We start from the raw sequence: 9067 nt of genomic DNA on the forward strand, positions 1-9067 counted from the left end.
TTCTAGAATTTTTGGTAGGGCCAATTAGTACAGTTTATTAGTTAAAGTCTCCCCTGTTTCAGGGCTCAACTACTCTGACCTATGTGTATTACGAATCAGATATCTCCCTGTACAGAGCTTCAATGACTATGCCGTTTATCTCTAATAAAACTAGACTCAATAAGGAATCTGTACATATAAAGCATGACTTCTAATTATCTTTGTAAAATTTATGGTGAATTTCCAAATTCAGAACAGGGGATCCAGAAATCGCTCTGGCCCTGTTTCACAAAAATTTAAACATCTCATAAAATATAGCTCATATACCTATTTTGCTTATTCCATATGAAAATAGACTCATCAAGCTTCGATTCCATAACTTATTCATTATTTAATTCTATTTCTACTATTTTTAGTGATTTTTCAAACTCACGTCACTGCTGTTGTCTGAATCTATTTTATGGTAAATTTTACCTATTTCATGGTTTCCATGGATTAGCTAGCAATTTGACATACATAATACCAAATATGATCATGATTAGCCATTCCAATGGCTAATCATTACCAAGCATTTCTATTTCCATACCACTCAATAACCATATCATAAGACCATACATATAAAATGATTATAATGCTATACATGCCATACTCAAAATATACAAGCCATTATGCCAAGATGGTATACGGATAGTGTGAGCGTGCCTCCGACCGTTTCCGATTTCCGAGCTGGCTTGTCAACACTACAAGGAATGAAAAGGAGGGAGTAAGCATAAATTCTTAGTAAGCTCACATGCAAATAGCAAGTAACATAACCATATAAGCAAACATAAAACATCATTTGCATAATCATCACCAAGACATTCATATCACCTTTTCATTTATCATCTTACCATATTGTTGTTATATCGATTTTTCAACCCGAGGGTTAAGTACATACCTGTTCAAAGTACCCATTTCACAACACTTACCAATACGTCCCTTTCATCTTGAGTATTCCTCCATTTGAGTAGAACTTTACCCGTTGAACACATCGGAATATAATTCGGATACATGGAAAGTTTGCACATAAGTGCCACATATGTAGCCAAGCTACCATGTAACCCGCCCATAAGTGAACTCGGACTCAACTCAATGAGCTCGGGCGTTCGCATCCATAAGTGAACTCGGACTCAACTCAACGAGCTCGGATGCCTAGTTACATTTCACGAACTCGGACTCAACTCAACGAGTTCGGACATTCGCATCCATAAGTGAACTCGGACTCAACTCAACGAGTTCAGATGCTCAACCATCCTAGTGACATGTCACTTGTATCCTAATCTATTCCTAAGGTTCAAACGGGCTTTTTCCTCGAACACTTATCCTTGCCGTCTTCCGTAGAATGCCGAAATCAATACTCGGTAACAATTATATTTAACAAGTAGTTCACATAATTTACATATTATTTGAAATTAACCACAAAGCATACATTTCATAATAAAATTCAGCATAACATATAATTAACATCAATAACTTAAAAATAACAATTATGCTACATTATTTACACATGAACTTACCTCGTATGCGAAAATGGCTATTTTTACCATTTCGTCCACAACTTGGTATTTTCCCCATTTTAGCCTGAATTTCAGTTTTCCTTGCTCTATCATTTAAAATATAGTCTAATTAGGACTCACATTATTCAAATTGACCCAAAATCATATTTTGGAAAAATTACAATTTTGCCCTAAACTTTTGCATATTTACACTTTTGCCCCAAAGCTCGTAAATTAAAATTCAGCCTATTTTCTTATGTTTTATGACATGCTGATCATTTTTCCTTCTATGGCAACATCAAATTCTCACTCTAACATGTACTTATGACTATTAGGTATTTTTACCGATTAAGCCCTTTTGCTCGTTTTCACTTAAAACCGAGTAGCACAAGTTGTCTAACATAATTTAAAACCTCATATTCTATCATAAAACACCAAAATACACAAATTTCACCTATGGGTATTTTTCCAAATATAAACCCTAGGTTAAATTATTGCTAGCATAAGCTAAATCGAGCTAGGGACTCCAAAACGTAAAAATCATTAAAAACGAGGCTAGAACGGACTTACAATCGAGCTTGGAATCTTGAAAACCCTAGCCATGGTTTCTCCTTTCTATATTCGGCCATGGGGTTGAAGATGAGCAAAATTGGCTTTTAATTTTGTATTTTAATTCATTTTACCCTAAATGACCAAAATGCCCTTACTACTAAACTTTCCAAAATTCCATCCATGTCCAATTTTTGTCCATAGACTTAGAAATTGGTAAAATTACTCTTTAAGGACCTCTAATTAATAATCTAATTCAATTTTATGCAAAATACTTCTAGAACACAAGTTTTGCAATTTATTCAATTTAGTCCCAAATTTCAAATTAAGCACTTTATGCATAAAATTTCTTCACGAAATTTTCACACAATCATGCAATCATATCATAGACCTTAAAATAATCATAAAATAATTATTTATATCTCGGATTTTGTGGTCACGAAACCACTATTCCGACTAGGCCCAAAATCAGGATATTACATATACACTAGCAATGAAATACTAACATTTGCACTTCACCTTAATAGCTAGCTTAGCAAACCTTAATTTAACATATAATTCATACATATCACATTCCAAGCATTCACTCTATTCTATCACTTAAAATACACACATTACTCAATAACTTCCTAGTTCAAATTCGGGAACTACACCAATGCACTAGATGATTTATTATTATTATTGTTCATTTATTCAAACTACTTACAATTTCCTTAAACTATCACAATTAACAACCATTTATCTCTTCCATTTTCTACCATGGCCGAATGTTATAACCCAAGCCACACATATTGTTCCTCAAGGCCCTTCAATGACCACATTCGGCACCTCCTTAAGAACAACCCAATTTCAACCTTCAAGAAAGAAGAAAAATATATGTACTAAGAGCTTCAAACTACTTGGCCGAATATCAAACCTCCTAACAATCAAAACTCAAGCCATGGAATGATTAGAACTTGTACTAACCACCTTCTTTATACATAATTTTCCAAGAATTTCAAGGTACTTACCTCTTCCAAATCCTCATCCAAGCCGATCATGAAGCAAGAGAACTCATTTCTTCTTCCTTCCTCAAGTCACGGCAAAATGGGGGAGCAAGGATGAAACAACTTTGGTTTCTCCTCCCACTCCCCTCATATTTTATTATTCTTCCCACAACATATTAACACAAAATGTTTATAATATGTTTTACCCCATAGCATGGCCGACCACTAGCTCAAATTTTGGGTAATTTGACATGCAAACCCTTCATTTTTATCACATGCATTAATAGGCCACTTTACATTTGCCTAGCACATTTCTAAACTTTCTCACATAAGTCCTATTTAATAAAATGCACTTACAATTAACAAAATTCAAATATGAAATTTTCACACATGCATATATACATATAATAAGCATCAAATATAACGGTTAATTATTTTTATGACTCGGTTTTGTGGTCCCGAAACCACTTCCTGACTAGGGTCACATTAGGGGTGTCACAACTCTTCCCCCCTTTATGGATTTTTGTCCCCGAAAATCTTACCGGCAAATAGGATAGGGTAACTTTCTCTCGTTGAGTTCTCTAGATCCCACCTAGTTTCCTCAACTCCGAACTTACGCTTCAGTGCTTTAACTAACAAAACTTTCTTAGTTTTATCATAATAATTCACAGAGATCCACAAAATTGACACTTACTCACTTACTTTTCATTTCGGTAATAACACACATAGGTATAACACAATTTACTCATCGGTTTGAACCCACTAGGTATAGGCTCGAACCCCACACACAGGTTCTAGCCTACTTAACCCAAAGTCCAAATAGACTCGATAGCCATCAACTAATTAGGCTATTAGCCTAGTATACACTTCACCGGTCCCAAATCTACTAGGCACAAGGCCTGAATAACTCAAATATCCAAAATTATCACCATTCATCATAAATTCTTACCAACTTTCAAATGTCGAAACTTAGTCAAAATAATTTCTTGAACATGATTAACAAAATAGTGTTTATTCACAATAGCACATATAACTGCATATACCGAGAATCTCATATTCATAATGTATATATATATCACGTACCTTGTCAATTTAATGTCTCGAACTTATTTCATTACCAATTTAGCACAATGTTGTATAATCTCCGACTCTAATTAGTTCACCAGTGTTTAGTCCGTTTAACAAATTTTCTCTTTAGGTCTTACTTACTATTACAAATCAATGCCATCGTCTCACACGAGGTCATACATGAAACACACTTCGCATACACAGTGCCCACTGACTGATTTCGCACACATAGCGCTCGATTAAAGAACTCGCACACATAGTGCCTCAATTACCAATCTCGCACACATAGTGCTCGATTGAAGAACTCGCACACATAGTGCCTCAACTACTGATCTGGCACACATAGTGCTCAGTTGAAGAACTTGCACACACAGTGCCTCATAACTCCAGCATGAATGCCTTCGAGGTTTAGCCCGGATATATCACTAGCACGAATGCTCTTTGGAACTTAGCCCAGATACATTACTAGCACGAATGCTCTTTGGAACTTAGCCCGGATACATCATTAGCACAAATGCTCTTCGAAACTTAGCCCGGATATAACATCAGCACGAATGCTCTTCGGGACTTAGCCCGGATATAACATTAGCACGAATGCTCTTCGGGACTTAGCCCGGATATAACACCAGCACAAATGCTCCTCGGGACTTAGCCCGGATATAACACCACACGAATGCTCTTCGAGACTTAGCCCGGCTATATAACTCTCAATTCTCATGTACATATACATATATAACAATACACATTAGTATATCATTCACATTACTTGAATACAAACACAACATGTTTATCGACCATTCAACTTTCAGTTCCATAGCCACATACAAAGATCACATTTATAGTCGTAACACTCTTTCAAAATTGCATCACTTATACCCTTATAATTCAATCCAAATCAAAATTCAAATACGAGTACATGATACGTACCTGATCAACTTAAAGATTTAAGCATATCCAAGTGAAGTTATATCGCAAATTCTCATAGTCAGAAGCTTGCTACAGCTCGATCGGGATCAAAATTCATTACAATACAACAAACACATTTTAGTAGTCAAAAATCATCACACTATCACTTTATCACTTTATGGCATGTATAAATAGACTCACGCGTGCTACGTTAGTCCTAGAATAAACTAAACCTGGCTCTGATACCAATAAAATATAACACCCCTATCCCGTATCCGTCGCCGGAATAGGTAAAGGGGCATTATCGGACTTGAAACTCATATCCGAACAGTAAAAATTTTGAATATTTTTTTTTAGAACGTTCCTTTAGGTAAATACTAAAGACAGTCAGGGATACAATTTAACTGCTATAAGTACACATTCAAAGATGCCATTTTCGCATGGCTTATATACATTAACCAAAATATTCTTCGGCCACTGGTCTATTCTTTACATGCCGTAAAATAATTCAAAACATAATAGTAACAAGCAGTGGATAGTGATAGTGTGACTAGTTGCTGACGATCCCCGAGCCTGTAGCTTCCAAATGAGATCTATAAAACAGAGGAAACAAAGTAAACGGAGTAAGCATTACAATGCTTAGTAAGTTTTAAGCAGTGTCAACAGATAACAATCAAATTATAACATAGTTGTTCGTATTTTTATTTCACTCTTCCTTCGGGCATACCATCCCTTTACCGAATATGCCCATCTCATCATATATAATGGGCAGATAAATTCTCACTTGATAGTGATCTCTTATAAACATAGGTACATTACATATTTTCACCTAACTTTCCACATTGACCAAACGCACAATAATCATAGAACAGTCTTATTGTTTTACTCACATATGCATCACATAACGACCTTGTGATTTAGTCCAAATCAAGCTTAAATATAATCTCAAAATACATACCTGACCAGCTTAACGCATTGAACGTATTTATTACCAATTGTTATTGTGAAGTCGTATAATCTTATGCTTTACTCGAATCTTCAGCAAAACCTTTAGCTCGAATAGTCCCCACACGTAGTTATCGGGTCTTACCCGGACAAAATCTCCACACGTAGTCATCGGGTCTTACCCGGACATAATCTCCACACGTAGTCATCGGGTCTTACCCTGAATATATTTCCAAGTTTCATGTACATTTAATCACATGTTACAACATTCACATCGACTGTCATATTTGTAATTCATTTGCCTCATCAAATATCTAATAATACACACCTTTCACATTTGGTCATTCGGCCACAATATACACACATCTCCTACATATTTCACACTAGCCGTTCGGCTTTACCACATATACATATCTCATACATATTTTACACTAGCCATTCGGCTTTACCATATATACATATCTCATATATATTTCACAGTAGCCATTCGGCTTTACCACATATACATATCTCATACATATTTCACATTAGCCATTCGGCTTTACCACATATACATATCTCACACATATTTCACACTAGCCATTCGGCTTTACCACATATACATATCTCATACATATTTCACATTAGCCATTCGGCTTTACCACATATACATATCTCATTCATATTTCACATTAGCCATTCGGCTTTACCACATATACATATCTCATTCATATTTCACACTAGCCATTCGGCTTTACCACATATACATATCTCATATATATTTCATGTAACACCCGAACCGAGACCGTTGCGATTGTGGGACACGAGGTTAACAAATAAAACCACTTATGGCACCGACCAATTTGACATTCCCAGGCAAGCTGAAAACTGCATCGCTGTCGCCTTAAAAAGCATATCTCGAGTTTCACAAGTCGGAAACTGATTCCGTAAATTTTCCCTGAATTTAGACTCATATATCCATCCATGGATTTCTTTCTAGAATTTTTGGTGGGGCCAATTGGTACAGTTTATTAGTTAAAGTCACCCATGTTACAGGGGTCGACTACACTGACCTTCGCGCGTTACAACTTGAATATCTCTCTGTACAGGGTTTCAATACTGATGCCGTTTGTTTCTAATGAAACTAAACTCAAAAAGGAATCTGCACATATAAGGCATGACTTCTAATTCATTCTGGATAATTTATGGCAAATTTTCAAAGTCGCGACAGGGGACCCAGAAACCGTTCTGGCCCTGTCTCACGAGAACTTTAATATCTCTCGGTATACTGTTCATATGATCGTTTCGTTACTTTCATATGAAAATAGACTCGTCAAGGTTCGATCACATAATTTATTCACTATTTAACACCGTTCCTACAAATTTTGTGATTTTCCACATCCACGTCACTGCAGCTGGCAGCATCTGTTTTAAGGTAGGCTTTACCTATATTGTAGTTCCCATGAACCAACTATAGTCTAGTCATACTTAGGTCCACATATGATCATATTTAGCCATTCCAATGGCTGATCATGTGACCAACTCTCTCATTCAAACCATAATCACATCATGAAACCAAATATAATTACAAACCACAAATGGTCTAATTCCATACTCCACTATTACGAACCATTTTCGCATGGCCGTACACATATACATCACAAGTACTTAAAAACAACCGAGGGTAGTCCTATACATGCCATATCCAAAACTCAACTAAAGGAGTACCAAAAAGGGCTTTGATAGTGTGGTTGACTTCAACTTCTATGATCCCGAATCCGATCGCTAACGAGCAAAATCTATAAACAGAGAAACAAAGAAACGGAGTAAGCAATTTATGCTTAGTAAGTTTCGAGCCATAATATACACACAACCAAAGCATAGCATTCAAGTAGCTAAACAATAATTCATATGCACAATTTCTCAAAGACATGCTTACTTCACAATCCCAACTCTTATATTCATACACAAATAACGGCCTAGTTAATGCCGATAGCTCATTTATCATTAGAGCGAATATTCATACGCACTTACTCATAGTGTGCAAAGCACACACAAAACATACCTTGTTGTTGGGAATTTCACAAGTGCATTAACTGAAAATTTTCCAGCAGCTTATAAATTTCAAATCACATACCGTCGGAGTTTATCCGGATATAAAACACCTTCGGGACATAGCCCGGTTATGGTAACCCGCACAAACGCCTTCGGGACTTAACCCGGATATCACAACTCGCACAATTGCCTTGGGCTTAGCCCGATATCATAGCTTCGCACAATTGCCTTGGGCTTAGCCCGAGATATCACAATCGCACATTCATTCACATCTTTGTTTCAATTTCATAACAAACTTTTATGCACATTTTACTTAATCAAAAATATCATTTCGGCTCAATGGCCATATACAAGGGCACAATTTCGGTTGCTTATTACTTCATTCAATTGAATCAAAATCTAAGTTTCGATACTCGAAAACTTACCTCGGATGTTGTCGAACGATTCCGATGGCTATTCGACTACTTTTTCCTTCCCTTTATCGGATTTGGTCCCCCTTTGCTCTTGAGCTTAATTTAACAAATAATTTGATTCAATCATTTGAGTATCGAAAATAAGAACTCAAGGCACTTAGCCCACATATATTCATTAGACATTAAAGTCACATAAGTACGGAATTCATGAATCGACTCAATACACAAAGCCTTCAACATGCTTACTCATGGCCGAACAACACAACCTCTTAGGCACTCATTCATGGCCGATTATGCATGTTGATGTTGAGGCCAATTACATGTTTAACACCACACATGAATGGCACACATTTTACTAGCTAATGCTTTACATATTGTAGCTCAATACTTATAATATAGCATCAAGCACTCATATGGCCGATTATACTTAGTCATACTTGCACCAATCAACAATAAATTCCAAGATTTTCACATCATATGAGTACTAGGCCGAATGTACTTGCAATTTCACAACCATTCTTCAACATTTTCTTCTTTAAACAAACATATTTATCACTTACTTCATAACCAAAAGATCATGTGCAAACATATACACACATATAGGTGCAAGGCCTAATTCTCAAGGTGTTCACAACCATCTAAAACACAAATT

General features: G+C 36.1%; 1 long non-coding RNA gene across 1 annotated transcript; it reads right to left on the minus strand.

The window, feature by feature from the left end:
- Positions 1-435: 435 nt before the first annotated feature.
- LOC128290216 (uncharacterized) lies at positions 436-1616 on the minus strand. The gene is made up of 2 exons (XR_008279860.1): positions 1536-1616; positions 436-719 (listed from the first exon to the last, which is right to left on the minus strand). It is a non-coding gene; the product is annotated as an uncharacterized LOC128290216 (long non-coding RNA).
- Positions 1617-9067: the final 7451 nt, after the last annotated feature.

This window comes from Gossypium arboreum, chromosome 3, assembly GCF_025698485.1.
Source record: "Gossypium arboreum isolate Shixiya-1 chromosome 3, ASM2569848v2, whole genome shotgun sequence".
NCBI classification, from domain to species: Eukaryota; Viridiplantae; Streptophyta; class Magnoliopsida; order Malvales; family Malvaceae; genus Gossypium; species Gossypium arboreum.